Source organism: Pleurodeles waltl, chromosome 2_1 (genome assembly GCF_031143425.1).
Source record: "Pleurodeles waltl isolate 20211129_DDA chromosome 2_1, aPleWal1.hap1.20221129, whole genome shotgun sequence".
Classification (NCBI taxonomy): Eukaryota; Metazoa; Chordata; class Amphibia; order Caudata; family Salamandridae; genus Pleurodeles; species Pleurodeles waltl.
In genome coordinates this window covers 601,413,907-601,431,128 of record NC_090438.1, presented here as the reverse complement: position 1 = coordinate 601,431,128, position 17,222 = coordinate 601,413,907, and the positions used below count along the sequence as shown (strand labels likewise).

The window sequence follows — 17,222 nt, the reverse complement described above, 5'->3', positions numbered from 1 at the left end:
TATGGCTACCCTGCACTTACAATGTCTAAGGTATTGCTTAGACACTGTACGGGCACAGTGCTCATGCACTGGTGCCCTCACCTATGGTATAGTGCACCCTGCCTTAGGGCTGTAAGGCCTACTAGAGGGGTGACTTATCTATACCTGCATAGGCAGTGAGAGGCTGGCATGGCACCCTGAGGGGAGTGCCATGTCGACTTACTCGTTTTGTTCTCACCAGCACACACACGCTGGCAAGCAGTGTGTCTGTGCTGAGTGAGGGGTCTCCAGGGTGGCATAAGACATGCTGCAGCCCTTAGAGACCTTTCTTGGCATCAGGGCCCTTGGTACCAGGGGTACCACTTACAAGGGACTTATCTGGATGCCAGGGTGTGCCAATTGTGGAATCAAAAGTACAGGTTAGGGAAAGAACACTGGTGCTGGGGCCTGGTTAGCAGGCCTCAGCACACTTTCAATTCAAAACATAGCATCAGCAAAGGCAAAAAGTCAGGGGGTAACCATGCCAAGGAGGCATTTCCTTACAGGTATGCAATCTTTGATCCAGTCAGGGCCCGTCCAAAGTTAGTTCTCCTGAGCTCTTCCACATCTTTGCTAATCCAGATGCTGAAGTAGTGAACTGGCCCTGTTTTACAGGTCAGTTGATATTCACATTGAAAAGTTATTGCGAGTCTGTAAGTAGAAAGAGCATGGATTTGGCCCAATTGAGTAAGATTACTGAGTATCCGCATAACCATATCTCTTCCCGGGTGAGTAAGCTAAGGTTTTCCCTACGATTACTGACATATAGAGTGACTGATGTAATCTGCATACATAGGGACCATGATGCCCTTGATATGAAAGCATATACCACTGTGGGCTTGGTGTTAGGAAAGCCCCAAGGCTAAAGGCTGCATCGCTGTATTGAACAAAAGGAGGGACAAAGAACATCCCTGTTGCGTGCCGTGGGAAATGGGGAAAGGATCAGAAAGGAGCCTGTATGAAGAAGCCTAAGTTGCTGTATTAATTGTGGACTTAACACAATGCATGCGGGGAGGGAAAAACAGGCAGTCCCATTCTAAGGAATCAAATGCCTTGGTGGCATCCAGCAGTGCCGCCAGGGTGAGATGGTGCATGACCACATAAAACAAAAGTGCAGCGATTGTGGGAGGTCGATCTCTCAGGTATGAAACCTGATTGATCAAGGCGGACTCTCCGAGGCATTGGAAGTATCTTCCCCAAAATGGTTAAGGAGATTGTACAGGTAATAAAGGGACTCCCGGGAGATGAAGCTCCGGGACTTGATGGCTTGATCTCATCTTTCTATAAAGAATATGACCCCCTCTTGGCCTCTCACTTACTGGCAATGTACCTAGATTCCGTAGCCTTGGGCTCATTCCCACCCATGCTAAGAAAGGCAGTCTTCACCACCCTTCTCAAACCAGATAAACGGGATGAACACTGACTCCTATATGTCTCTCTCTTCTCTCTTCTCTATCTCTTCTCTCTCTCTCTCTCTCTCTCTCTCTCAAGATCTATGCCCAAATTTTGGCTGTCTGTTTCCCCTGATGCCTCTGATAGTATAGAATCTACATACTATATGTATGAGTACAGCGCAGCAGGGTCTGGCAAGACTTTGTGCTTATAGAGATAAGAGTAGAGAAGGCAGGTGACACCTTTATAAGTTTCGACAGGGACGATACCAGCTGTTAATTGGAGTCCAGGAGCTGGGTGATATAGGTGGATTCACGGAGTTTGTAAAGAAGCCCTGCTACTGTTTTGCTTGGGCATTCACACTCACCACATCTGTGGGCTTTTGTTTCTTTGAACAAAAAGTATGTCTCCCTGTGTGCTTCCTCACCGTACTCTGATATTGGCTACAAAGGAGACTTTTCCTGTTTGGAAATAATTAAGTTCCAGCACGCGTTCCAGCTGGGCCAACGTGGAACTGATCGCTTTCAGAAATCCAGATTGAAGGGATATGCAGTCCCCTCGGATCACCACTTTGAATGCCTCCCACAGCGTGGAGGGAAACTGCGCTGGGTCCTTATTACGTGTGAAATATTCCACTTTGGAAGTTCTGATCACCTCACGTAATGCCCTATCTCATAGTGCGGCGGGTGGCAATTACGAGGTGAACGCTCTAGGTGGCGTCTGAGGTATTTGTAGCATTAACATGACCTGTGCTTGGTCTGATAAGGTATAGGGGAGGTGGGAGATGGGTGGGAGACCCCTGTGACCCAGGTTTGGACGTCCCACAACAGCAACCAGATGTCTATGCAGGACCAAGCAGATTGGTGTGCCAAGAGGCACGTGCCCTCGCTTGATGCAAGGTGCACATGTTTCCATATGTCCAGGAGGTAATTATCTGATATTATGCATTGAAAGCCTTGGTGGGGTGGTATGTAAGCTGCCAGCACTACCCTGACTGTCTAGTGTGTCTTGTAGTATGACGTTGAAGTCTCCCCTCATAGAATTAAACAAGCTCGAGTCAAACAATTAATCCCCACATCTCAGTAAAGAAGGCCGGTTCATCTGTATTTGAGCTGTATATAGCGACGAGGGCCACTGGGTGTTTAGTGTGCCTGCAAGTATGACGTAGTGGCCCTCTCTGTCAACTATCGGGTTTGTGAGTTGTGAGTGTAGGTCTCTGCGCATCAGTTTGGCTACCCCCTTGTGTAGTTGGAATATGCTACTGCATAATTATCTCTGCACCATCAGCCCTTCAGACCAGGGTCTGTTGCATTAGCCAGATGTGTTTCCTGTAGGAAACATTTGTTTTGTGTCGTATGAGATATGAGTGTACCACTTGTACCTTCCGGCAGTCATTAAGGCCCCGGATGATCCATGTGATGCAGGTGGTTTAGGTCATGCTGTCGGTATGCACACCTCTGGTTCTGAGTACAGAATAGCTGTGGTGCAAAGATGGGGTGTTGTCATGCTTACATTATGTAGCTGGTGCAATTGAGAACTCTATTGTGCTACTCAGGCAACAGTAACATAGAACATAAAACACTCTTAGTCCCTCCCCCCACCCTCTCCAATCCCTAAACTTGGTTGAGTAATCCTTTCCCTTTTCCCCCCATTAAACGAAACATTAACTGGAAACCGTTTGGAATCCATCCCTGGGAAGTGGGTTGACCGGGCATGTCTCTTCCCATACTGGGCGGGTAGGATGTACAGGGGCTCCAACGCCAATTCCCTCAGGGTCTACGCATTCCCATATTCCGCTGCATCCACAGTGTCGCCAGGTAGGTGTTAGATGTGTGACTAGTGTGGGCCGAGACTGAGTACAAGTGTGTCCCTGTGTGAGAGGATGCTCAGCGCAGATGGTGCAAGGACGCATGAGGTTACTTGTTATCCCTGAGACTTGTCAGCTCTGCAATGTTTCGGACCCCGAGAAGCCCTCCCAGCTTTCTCAGCGGTTTTCACAAATTTCATTGCTGTTTTAGCATCAGTAAATTGGTGATGTTTTTTGTTGACTATGATCCGAAATTTGGCAGAGTACAGTAAAGTATAGGGGGTGTGATTTTTATGCAAGAATCGTTTACTGGCAGCAATTATCGCCTGGCTACCTGTACCATTCGGATGAAATCCAGGAAGAATAAAATACTGTTGCCTTGGTACTGCAGTGGACCACGTTCTCAGGCGCGTTTCCGCACTGTGTCCTGATCCTTGTAGTTCAGGAGGTGGGTAATCATTGGGCGAGGCAGAGCCCCGGGGGTACAGGGTGGGGGGTGGGGCGGTTGCAGTGCTAGAGATCGGCGTGCATACTCCACGATGAATACAGTGGAGAGATCTTCTGCAAAGAGGTCTCTAAGCAGTGTTTCCCCAAAGTATTCCATCTTAGTGATGGCCATTGATTCCGGTATGCCAGGGATTGTTACGTCTAGAGCACGCCTCCAGATCTTCGTTCTTGGCCTGTAGTGTAGCCATTTTTAATATAGCTTCATGCGCGTTAGCTTAACGTATTAGGCCTCTGTGCACTTTGCCCTAGATACATTTTATTCAACCTCGCACTGTTATTTTACAATAACCAGTTTTACGGTCTTGGTTTTATTTCATTCTATTACACTGTTTAGCTTATTTCAGCACTGTGTTCTCAAACAATGCATTCTTGCTCACTCTGTGCTTCAGTCAAGGCTACAGACTGGTACATTGCCGGTAAACGTGGTAGAAATTTAGTCTCTAGTGTTCGTAGAAAATGCACATCCTTAGATAGGGCCATTTTTGTAGAACATCTGCGTGTTAGTTATAAAAACACTTTCTAGTCCTAGTACACGTCAAAGGGAGATTCCAACCAGGAACCTACAACTAGATGCTGAATGCCCCGTTGCAGATGCTAATGCAGAATACAGGCCTTTGCTCAGGTATGAGGGTTGATGTCCTCCCGGTGGAACCTGAAAGGCAGGTTTAGAGCTTTACATGCTGTGCTCAGCTTATAACTTAGAGAGAACCTTATCTAGTTGAACTATGATAGCTTTATTCTTGTGCTTCACTCTCATCATTACCATTTTAATCCTACTGTGTTGTATAGCTCTGGTTATTGCAGCCCACGCTTTGCTATCCAAAATGCAGTCGTTTTATTAAACCAATCTTTAAAACTTAAACTGCCTTTGTCATTTGTATACGAGACTCCACTGTGTATGAGAGAACCAGTTGTGACCTGAGTGACCACGACTTCCCTGGGAAGTACTAAGATGTCATGCGCTTGGCTGCCCAATTGTCTCTTCCCCTTGGGAGAGATGAGGCGCTGCTAGTTGGCCGGAGCAAAACCCGGATTTAGAGTGACAAGGGTCCTTCACCGTGGGTCAGATTTAGTCCCCCACACTGTGGCCGATCTTGCCGCTCAAAATCCAGTAGTCTCATTAGGATAATGAGAGCCTACGCGACATGGCGCCCAACAATTAGGGCTAGAATGGTGTCCTTTTTCAGTAGATGTTTCTTGGTTCCAGCTTGCCCATAACAAGCATTTAACTTCTCCAAAGTAATGGCTCTATAATTCCAAGTGAATAGTAACGTATGTTTAAAAAAAAAAAAAAAAGATATATATATATATATATTTCTGTGTTTTCATACTGCAGGTTCTCCTGCATTCTGAGGTACTGGGTTTTTCAGAACCGGTACTGATCCGGTAACCCAGCGGTGCCAGGGTACACCCAAAGACCTCGGGTACTTTCCTGATTCAGACCACAGAAACTCAGAGTCTTCTAGGTGAAGTCAAAGATCGAATTTATCGGCTGCAGCCAAGTAACAAGCGTCCTAGAAGTACAACAGCACGGTTTGTATGTTCTCAGGAGACTGTGTTTCAATGCAAAGTCAGGTTTCCTTATATACAGTTTTTTAAGCTTCAGGCAAACATTCTTGACATTTTGGTTGGTCATTCACATGTTTTCACTACAAAGGAAAAAACTGTCATGATGAAACCTCATATTTCATGTCATCCAACCCATAATAAATTACCCGGCAAGGCCTAGTATTTTACATCAGATAAGTGTGGACCCCCAATAAAAACGGGCACCTCCCCCTCGTAAAGTAAGAAGAAGAAAAGAGCAGGTGCAGGTGTGAGCAAGATTAGGCAGGGTGTGTGAGCGATAATAAGGGTTTTATGGCATGGTGTGCCTTGATGCTATCTGATTCGGCCACTGGGAGAGGGACGGACCAAACAGGTTTGGCCTGAGGCAATGGTTCCAGTTTGCCCAGGTCAGAGAAAAGTCAATCAAGGTGTACGTGTCCTTGGAATCAAATCTGACTGTATTATAAGCCTATGTGAGGGCAACTTTTAAAATGGCTGCCGTGTATAAAATGGGAGCCACGAGTGCAGGACGAAAATGGCGATTTCGAGGTGAAAACGCTGCTTGAATTGAGCGAAAATGCTCATGCTTAGTGTACTAGTCATTATCGGTCTTTTGATACTAAAATCGTACTGCTGTGGCAAAGTAAATTACATGGGTCCGGAATTTTTAGAACCACAATTCTTGCCTCCATGAGGCCCGTACTCCCTACCACCTACGAGGTGGAAGATAGAGCTTGCTCACCAATGGCCTTCCAACTCCTCTCGCCCATGACCTCTCTGATTTCTTGTTCCACCTTACCAAGTGGGTCCTGCCCATGGCCCTGCATTGTATCTGTTCTGTGTTTCAGCCCCAGAGAACCTCCTGTGGGTTGTGCTCCACAAGGCATCAAGTAATTGTAGATAAGGCCACTCACTCCAGGTTTCTGCCGACTCCTCTACTGGGCAGTCCAGCCTCACCCCACCCTCCTACATACTCCTCTGATTCAGCAGCAATACAGGCTGTATGGAAAGAGAAGCCCCCAATCACCAGGGCTCAATACTGTAGGTCACTGCTTGTTTGGCTCAGTTGTCTTCCCTGGGTGGCAGTCGCTGTCTAGGGACCATGCATGATGCACTAGTCGGTTTTTGCTTTTACCTCCTCTCAGCTCGGTCTATCACAACTCAGGCTGTTGCTGCCCCTGCGGGTCTCAGCACCTCTCAAGCCCTAGGTTACAGACGTCATTGAGGCAAGACAGTAAGGGGTGGGGGAACGTGGTCTGCAAGGTGAGGAATCACAACTTCTCAATGGCACCACTGCTGGCTCTTCCAGCCCCAGTTATACTGCAGCGACTTGATGAGTCACTTTATCTGCCGCTGATGTATGCCTATAGGCCACTTAGTCACGACAGCTGGCCTACCACAAGCCTTGCCTTCTATTGACATAATAGCGGTTCCTGGGTCAATGGTTCGCTGACCAGCTAAACTTACCCCTAAACCCCGCCCCTCTCCTAAAAATGGGTTTGCTTTGCCTGGATGGTGAGCAAATATAGTGGGCACCAAGCACCGGAGCCTTAGTACAGAGCAGTTATTTGGGCCATCTTCAGCCACACTGCAGGTTTTACACTGCAGTAGTCATGCTAAAATGGTGAACCCAAGCCAGGTTTTTTCTTTTGTCACACTAATAGATGGCACAGTAAGTGTTGCAGCCCACAGGTAGCAGTTAACATTTCATGCCTTGCGTGTATTTTTTCATCCATTCACAACGGCTTTACAGAAACATTAAATAAACCAATCAGGAATTTTACGCTGGGCAGTGGACAACAGTGCCCTAGTGTGCAGTCTCTAAAACCCAGTAATAAAAAAGGATCCACCAAATGGTGAAAAATAGGAGTCACACCACTGAGAATAGGCATATTTCCTACAGCAACTTTCAAACTTAAAAGATTAACTGTCAAGAAGCTAATAAAATGTAACTCTTCAAAGCCTTTTCAATACATTTTTCCAACACTGATATCTCAAAAGCATACTTATGGAGTGGCGTTCTACTTCCCTGCAAGTTTGGTGTAAATCCGTTCACAAAATTTCATGTGGGAGCTAAAAAGAGAAATGCATATTTCTTGAGCCCCCATCCCCTTTAAAATGGTTCCACCTAGCACAGGTCTTCATGTATATTGGTGTGCAGGGAAACCGATGAAATCTACGCTTTCTGACACCGGGAGCTGTTTGACATCTCCCGCTGTCATAAGGCGGACTTTGTTTGCTTTTGCTTTGTCGGGGCTGTCAGCTCCCACCAAGCAAACAGCTATGTCCTTCGGGTTGGCACTCGGGACATAACAGGAACCCGCCCTGGGGTGGGGTGGCGGTCCCCAGGGCCATCAGTGTCTATGCGAGGGGGGCTACGCGGCCCTCCCCCAATGAGCATTGGCCCGGGGAGTTGGTGGTCTCTGGAGCTCATGGATCCGAAACTTGTCTATTGTAGTCCTGGAGAGTTGGTGAACCCCAGAGCTGTGGCGGAGGGGGGTAGGGAGCGCGCACGTCAGGAAAACCCACGCATTCGGATTTGTGGATTTTCCTAATGTAAAAAAAAATAATAAAAAATAAATAAATAAATAAATAATACTTTCTTTTGTCCTGTGCGGGGTCACTTAATTTATTTATTCCTGGAATTTGGCTGAAGCGGAGTCCTAAGATGGCTGCCAACCCTTCCTTGCTGAGGTGTTAGCAGCCAATCGGATAAATGGATAGGAACAGTCGGATCCACGGAGGATCGGCGTCCCTAGAAATCTATATATTTTTTTTCTTTAATTTCTGCTAACCTACTGAACGGATTTAAACCCAGTTACAATATGCCAAACAACATCTACTTTCCTGTCAAATTTGGTTTAATTCTGTTAAGCAGTTTGGGCTGAAAACCTGTCTAAAAACCCTATGGAAAAATGGTGAAAACATTTTGGGACCCCTCCTTTTTCTCAGCCCCCACTTTGATGGATCGCCCCAAAGCTTTCAAGACAGCAGCTGAACTAACCAAGGTATATGTTTTGAAACATTTATGAAAACTCGTCAAGTGGTGCCAGAGTTATTTATTGGCAAAACAAAAAACGCTGTCTGTAGAAAATAGGTCCTAACTATACCTACCTAGTGCCAAAACAGAAAGAGACGCCACCACCTCCTCAGTCTTCTCCTCCTCCTCCTCATCCTCCACACTTACCTACCTCTCCTCACACCAGCCCTACTCCACTGCATTCTCCCACTCATTCAGATAACTCACAACAGGACACTGTTGATCCATGGGATCTTTGACCCTGATCCCATCCAAAGCAGTGATCCAGACCGCTACCCTCTAAACCATCACCACCTGAGGATACTACTGTATATAACCAGGTCATAGCTAGGGCTGCAGCCTATCATGGGGTTACAATGCATACAGAACCACTAGAAGTGGATTTTTTTATTCAACACATTATCCTCAACTCATTCTAGGTACCAATGCCTCCCAATGCTCCCAGGCATGGTAAACCATGCAGATCAGATTTTTAATGAGCCGGTAAAAGCATGCATTATAACACCTAGAATAGAAAAGAACAAACCTGCACCTTCTGACCCTGATTATATCATCCATCAGGTACCACCTGATTCTTTTGTAGTTAGTGCTGCCAGGAAGAGAGCGAATAATCAGTCCTCAGGAGATGTGCACCCCCTCCTGATAAGGAAAGCAGGAAATTCGATGCTGCAGGGAAAAGGGTTGCGTCCCAAGCGTCAAACCAATGGAGAATAGCGAACTCACAAGCACTACTAGCTCGTTATGATAGAGCCCATTGGGACGAGATGCAAGATAGAATACAGCATCTCCCCAAAGAACACCAGAAAAAAGGGCTCAACAGGTAGTGGAAGAAGGGCAAGCTATCACAAATAACCAAATAAGATCTGCCCTAGATGCAGCAGATACCGCTGCAAGGAGTGTCAACACAGCAGTCACTATCCGTAGACATGCATGGCTCCAATCTTCTGGATTCAAGCCAGAAATACCACAGGCTGTGTTAAACATGCCCTTCGATAAAAAACATCTTTTTGGGCCAGAGGTAGACACAGTAATAGAGAAGTAATAGAGAAGCTACGAAAAGACTCCGACACAGCTCAAGGAATGGGTGCACTCTGTTCTACACCATATAGAGGGTCATTTTGTAAACCTCAATTTCGAGGTGGTTTCAGACCACAGCTCTCAGAGGCATCAACCTCCCAAACAAAACCAACCTACCAAACGCAGTACCAACGAGGTGGTTTTAGAGGCACATATAGAGGACAATACTCTAGAAATAGAGGAAAATTAAAGACCACTAAACAGCCTGCAGCACACCCAAAACAGTGACTTTCCTCACTCCCTTCCACTCCACACCTCTCCTGTGGGGGGAAGACTACAGCAGTTCCACCCACATTGGCAAAATATTACCACAGACAACTGGGTGCTATCAATTATCCGCAATGCTTATTGCCTAGAATTGATGAACACCCCTCCAACTATTCCACCAAGGTTTCACAAACTAACCATAGAACACACAATTATTTTACAAGAAGAGGTCCAATCTCTACTACTCAAACAAGCAATAGAGTTAGTTCCACAATCTCAGTTAGGAACAGAAGTTTATTCATTATACTTTCTAATTCCAAAAAAAGATGGCACCCTCAGGCCCCTCAATCTTTACATCCTGTCAGAACATTTTCACCTGGTAACTTTACAGGATGTCATCCCACTGCTACAAAAATGAGATTTTATGACAGCCGTAGACCTCAAGGATGCGTATTTTCACATACCCATCTATCCTGCCCACAGAAAATATCTCAGGTTTGTCATTCAGGGAAAACACTACCAATTCAAAGTGTTACCCTTTGGAATAACAACAGCGCCAAGGGTATTCACAAAGTGCTTGGCAGTAGTGGCAGCTTACCTAAGAAGACAACATATACTTGTCTTTCCATATCTAGACGATTGGCTAATAAAATCAAGCAGTGGTACACAAAGCCAAAATCATACACGTTATGTAATATAAACACACACTAGGTTTCTCAATAAACTACCAAAAATCACACCTCCAACCAGCACAAATACAACCGTATTTAGGTGCGATACTAAATACTCAAAAAGATCTAGCATATCCAAACACACAAAGGATACAAGCTTTCCGAAACCTAATTCCACAAATACAACCAAATCAACAATACACTGTAAGATTTGTCATGAAAATTCTAGCAATGATGGTATCCTGCATTGCAATTGTTCCACGCGCAAGATTAAACATGCAGCCCTTACAACAGTGCCTTGCACAACAATGGCCACAGGCACACGGTCAACTCTAAGATCTAGTGTTGATAGACCGCCAAACATATATGTGCCCTCAGTGGTGGAAATCTACCAATCTAATCAAAGGGCGGTCATTTCAGGACCCTGTGCCTCACACCATAATTACAACAGATGCATCAATGATTGGTTGGGGAGCTCACCTAAACAATCACAACATTCAAGGACAATGGGATGTCAAACAGAAACAGCTACACATAAACCACTTGGAGTTATTAGCTGTCTTTCTAGCACTCAAAGCTTTTCAACCTCTTCTCACACAGAAGAATGTTCTTATCAAAACAGACAACATTACAACCTTGTATTATCTCAGCAAACATGGAGGGACACATTCATCCCAACTGTCCCTTCTGGAAATGAGCAATCCACATCCAAATTCATCTATTAGCACAGTACATCCCAGGTATAGACAATCAATTGGCAGAAATCACTAACAAACTCACGAATGGGCGATTCATCCTCAAGTACTTCAAAAGTGGGGAACACCAAGCATAGACCTGTTTGCAACAAGCGAAAACACAAAATGCCAAAACTTCGCATCCAGACACCAACATCCCCTATCCAAGGGCAATGCTCTATGGATCAATTGGTCAGGGATATTTGCGTACACGTTTCCCCCTCACCCACTCCTTCCGTTTCTAGTCAACAAGTTGCATCAAACTTCACTCAACATGATACTCGTAGCACCAACATGGGCACGTCAGCCGTGGTACGCAACATTACTAGATCTATCAGTAGTACCACACTCCAAACTCCCATGCAGACCAGATCTGTTGACTCAAAACAGAGGTCAGATCAGACATCCAAATCCCAAGGCACTCAATCTAGCAATTTGGCTCTTGAGGTCATAGAGTTTGGATATTTACAACTCCCATCAGAATGTATGGAATTTATTAAACAAGCAAGAAAACCCACTACTAGACAGTCCTATGCAAACAAATGGAAAAGATTTGTATATTACTGTCAATCTAAAAATATAGACCCTCTTACTGCATCAATACAAAATATCGTATGTTATTTACATCATTTACAAAAATCAGACTTAGCATTTTCTTCAGTAAAAATACATCTTACTGCAATTTCCTGTCATTAAAGCTTTCATGGAAGGCTTAAAACGCATAATTCCACCCAGAACGCCACCAGTTCCATCTTGGAATCTAAATATAGTGCTTACAAGACTTATGGGTCCACCATTTAAGCCAATGCAATGCAATGCCAATGCAATGGAAAGTTGCCTCCCTAGTGGCAATTACTTCTTTAAGAAGCCTTTACTCTTGAGGAATCTTTCTTTTCTTCACAAACATAAAGTTGTACTAAGAACAAATCCAAAGTTTCTACCAAAAGTTGTATCACCATTTCATATTAATCAAACAGTAGAACTGCCGGTCTTCTTTCAACAGCCAGATTCTGTGGCAGAAAGAGCTCTACATACATTGGACATCAAAAGAGCTTTAATGTACTATATAGACCGAACTAAACCATTTAGAAAGACTAAACAACTATTTGTAGCTTTCCAACAACCACATACAGGCAATCCTATATCAAAACAAGCTTTAGCAAGATGGATTGTAAGGTGCATCCAAACATGCTATATCAAAGAAAAAAAGACAGCTTTTAATTACTCCCAAAGCACATTCTACAAGAAAGAAAGGTGCAACAATGGCTTTTTTAGGGAATATACCAATGGCTGAAATGTGTAAAGCAGCTACATGGTCAGCACCACATACATTCACTAAACACTACTGTGTAGATATGTTATCATAACAACAAGCCACAGTAGGTCAAGCTGTCCTAAGAACATTATTTCAAACAACTTCAACTCCTACAGGCTAGCCACAGCTATTTTTTGGGAGGACAAACTGCTTTGTAGTCTATGCTCAGCATGTGTATCTGCAGCTGCACATGCCATCAAACGGAAAATGTCACTTACCCAGTGCACATCTATTTGTGGCATGTTCTGCTGCAGATTCACGTGCACCCTCCCTCCTTCCCTGAAGCCTGTAGTTGTTTAAGTTAATACATTTGTATATACATTTACATTTGCATGGACATCTCTTACTTTATACCTATATACTCTATCACTCCTTCCTTTACCCTCTGCGGGAAACCGATCTAACAATGGAGTCGATGCCCATCGCAATGGAACCGAAGAGGAGGAGTCACTCCATCTTGTGACTTGAAAATACTTTTTCGAAGAAAAACAACTTGTAACACTCCGAGCCCAACATAGATGTCGGAATCCATATGCACAGCATATGAATCTGCTGCAGAACATGCCACGAACAAATGTACACTGGGTAAGTGACATTTTCCATATATATATATATATATATATATATATATATATATATATATATATATATGTATTATACAAATAAAATTTTGCTTCACATATTCCATTAAAGGTGTGAATTAAGTGCCTTAGCAAATGTGATACGGGTGTGAGTAACAGAGTAAAAACAGACAGGCTTTGCTGTATAATAAATGTAGATTCATGGGTTGAATTGAGGGTAGTCTTCCCTTAGTCCAATAAGCAAATCGTGTATACAGTTGAAACGCTTAAATTAGTCTATTTCCATCTGCTTTCTGTAACAAATGCTAGGATCACCATCAGGAGAACAGGTGTGGTGATATTTCAAGTAGAGCCTTACAAACATACCAGCATCATATATTGTCAAGTGGTAGAGGATATGACAATTTACAAGGCAGCAGAGAATTCCTATGCTGGAAGTAAAAACTACAAATGACATTTTTTCCAACATATTTTATTGCATTTCATGTAGGCATTTACATCAAACTGGCATAACAGTGACCTCCGTGTGTCAAAGAAATTGTGTGTAAAGGATCAGTTTTACATGGACAAATGTTTAACCTCATCATTCATATGGTCAACGAGTTACACAATCTCTTATGTGTGTAGGGTGATGACTAAAATCACCATTAATTGAAACGAAAACCAAAGGATCCAAATAACACATTTCCTCCCACCCACAACACATTACCAAGACAATACAACATCCAACCAGGCTGTCCAGTGTTGGAAAGTAGGACCTTTCTGGCATATTTACCCCCACTTTTGCCTGGTGTCAGTGTGTTTAAACTGTGGCACACTTGGATGCTGCAAACCAGTGTCAGTGCTCTTGCTCCTAAAATTAGTTGTAAGTTAACTTTTACATCCCTCAGTTGGCATACTGGGCCACCCATGTAAGTCCCTAGTATATGGTACTTAGGTACCCAGGGCATTGGTACACCAGGTTTCCCCACGGGCTGCAGCATGCATTGTGCCACCCATGAGGGCCCATGCAAACTGTGACTACCTGCTTGCGATTGCAGCCTTTGGGAAATGGTGCAGGCACTTTTCACTCCAGATATAAGGTTTTCCTTATATCATGGTCACTGCACTCTGACTCAGTAAGTCACCCTGAGGTAGGTCCCTTTAGCCCAAGGACAGGAGTTCATGGTTCTAAATGTAAGGGCACTCCTGCTCATGCAGGAGTGCCCCTACGAACCCCTGACTCCACTCCCTGGGCTTTGTAAGTGCGGGAAGCCATCTTAAGGTATTTAATGGACACTGGTCAACATGAGTGGTCCAACTACATAATTGCCTCCCTCATCATAGGCATGTTTAGTTTGAAACATGTTGGAATCATGCAACTACACAGATTCCAATGGTAGGTGCATGATACCATGTAATCTGGGGGTTTCCTAGTGGATTCCCCATGTCTGCCTGTACAGCCTCGCAGGGTCTGCATGTCGGTCCGTGCTGCTGCCGACCCCAGACACTGTTCTGCCTTTTTGCTGTGGAGTCTAACTCGGGCAGGGGAAGGCAGGACAAAGGATTTCCTGTAGGACAGAGGTGTTGCCACCTCTTCTTTACAAATGGGTGTCTCTAGGCTGGGGTAGAAGTGCCTCTGCGCGCCACCAGACTTCTTTGAAAGGCACATTTGGTGCCCTTCTTTCATAAACCGGTTTGCACCATTGCAGGAACGCCCGGTTCCCGCTCTGGTGTGAAACCACACAAAGGACAGAGGAGTGACCACCCCCCTGTCCACAGAGCTCTGCCAGGTGGCCACTTGATTCTGCCATCTTGGAAATAAGATGAGCAGAGGCCCCTGGGAGCATCTGACTTGTTAGTCCAGCTGGGCGACATCCCAGACCCCCTCTGATAGGTGGGTCATTACAGTTAGTGTCCAACCCCCTTCCTTGGTTACTTAAGGGCTCCCCTGAGGGTGGACCCCAGATATGTCTGCATGACAATTCTGCAACCTGGACATCAGAACCGCTGCAGTTCTTCGCTGCAACAAGAAGCAAGACTGTACCCAGTAGGAGGGCTCCTACTGCAACTTTGTTTCCAGGTTCTGCAAAGACTTCCACACCACTGTGGCTGTACATCATCCAGAGTCACTGAGACTCTGCCTCCAGTTAGGAAAGCAAGAAGGAATCTCCCTTGGATTGAAGGAGTCACTCCCCTGCAACGGCAGGCGCCTCAATGACTACTGGCTTGTGGACCCTGCTGCCCCACTTACTCTCCAAGGCTCTGCATCACAGTTAGGGGCTCTGTGACTCTCCAGAGGTCTGACCTATCTTCCTTGCAACTGGGAAGTTTGAGGTCTCTTGCTGGAGGCGCTTGGCCGGAACCTCTATGCACCGCGTCTCCTTGTCGTTGCCAAGGTTTGTTGACTCTACAGTCCAAAGACCTCCTAGCTCCAAGAAGCTCTGGCCTCCAGCACTTTCCAGCTTCAAGAACTGGTTCCTCTCTGCAACTCCTGTGACGTGGGCATCCCTTGTTGCTGTGCTGCAGAGGCCTCCCTGTGCCTGCTACCAGAAAGTCCTGCTTGGGGCTCCAACACTTCCTTCTGGCTCTCCTGCTTGCTTAGGGCCGGCCCTGATCTACCTGCCAAGGTTGAGTCATCTGGACCTTGCTGGTCCCCACTAATCCAGCAAACTCCAGGGAAGAGTAATCAATGGCCCCTTAGATGGGCCACCATGGTCACAGCTGTAGTCCCTCAGTGGGCTCTGACATTGCAATCCTTCCATAAGGGTTATCAGTTGGACATATCCCTCAGGAAATATGGCTGAAATTGCTCTGCAGCAGGCTTCTGTAGTGAGATCTGCTAAATTCAGTGCTCAGACTGCCGCAGTACAGCAAAAATAGCAGGAATGCCCATGACGAAATAGGAGGGGTAGTTCCCCATAGCAGATCCTTCTGCCTTGTCCTGGGTCCCAGCTTCAGTATGCGCACTTTGTGGAGTGAGCTTACTCAGGTAACTGGAAAGTTAGGTCGCCAGTGCACCCACAATCTGGCCTGCTCTCCACATGGTTACCAGCTTGGGTCAGCACGATGCGCCTACTATATCTTGGATCGGGCTGCTTCCGCCACAGTGTCTCCAGTGGGGTCTTTGGTGCCCAACAGTGCTGTCAGTGCCGTCACTGTGGCAGGATGACCAGCAGATGAGTTGGGATTCACGGGCATCCGTATGGAGCTCCAGTAGAACACGACTGCCATCTTGGGCAGTTTGCCACACCCCCCCCAAAAAATTACAAATACATGGTGTGAACTACCATGTCTGAATTCTGAGTAGGGGCTCCAATCTGCGTTCGGCTGATCAAAAAAAGAAAAAAGCAGGACTGCAGGCAAATACTCCTTGTAGTCTCAAGAGGGTAGCAAACTCTTAATATTCTTTTTAATGTCTTAGGCACTTTGAGACAAGGGGATTGTCCCATTGTAGGAAAGTACTGTCTTTCTTGGCATTGTTACCACCATTTTCTGCCTGTTGTCAGTATGTTGCTAACCAGGACCCCAGTAGTTTTGCTCTCTCCTCTAAATTGTACCTTTTTCTTCCCACAGTTGGCATATTGGTCCCCCCATGTAAGACCCTAGTATATGGTACCTAGGTACCCAGGGCATTGAGGTTCTAGGGGATCCCTATGGGCTGCCACCCAAAGCGAGCACATGCAAAGGGTTCTGCAGGTCTGCCTGCGTGAAGCGGGTACAAACACCAGTTTTCGCTATAGGTCACTACACCAGGTCACCCCTATGGTAGGCCCTCTCAGCCCAGAGGACCGGGTGCAGGTGCCTGTGTGTAAGGGCACCCCTGCACTAGCAGAGGTGCCCCCACAAACACCGGATCCATTTTCCTGGACTTTTTGAGTGTGAGGATGCCATTTTATGTGTGTACACAATGATAACTCCAAACCTGGGCATGTTTGGTATCAAATATGTCGGAACCATACCCCAATACTGTTGAAAGTATTGGAAGTATGATTCCATGCACTCTGGGGGCACCTTAGAGGACCCCCAGCACTGCTACCACCAGTCTTACAGGGTTTTCCAGGCAGGCCAGCTGCTGCCACCCCTAAGACAGGTTTCTGCCCTCCTGCTGCTTTATCTGATCCAGCCCAGGAAGACAGAACAAAGGATTTCTTTTGGGAGAGGGAGGTAACAACCTCTCCCTTTGTGATAGATGTGACTGACTTGGGAGGGGGAGCCTCCCCAAGTCACTGGTTTGCTTTGAAGGGCACATTTGGTGCCCTCTGTGCATAAACCAGTCCACACCGGTTCTGGAATCCCCCCAGTCCCTACTCTGGCGCAAAACTGGACAGTTGCAAGGGGAGTGA

The 17,222-nt window shown here is 45.8% G+C and overlaps 1 protein-coding gene across 1 annotated transcript in view; it reads left to right on the top strand.

Annotated features, from left to right (window-relative positions):
- HERPUD2 (HERPUD family member 2) overlaps positions 1–17,222 on the top strand; it is a 227,855-nt gene that overhangs the window by 81,793 nt on the left and 128,840 nt on the right. The window lies entirely within an intron of this gene.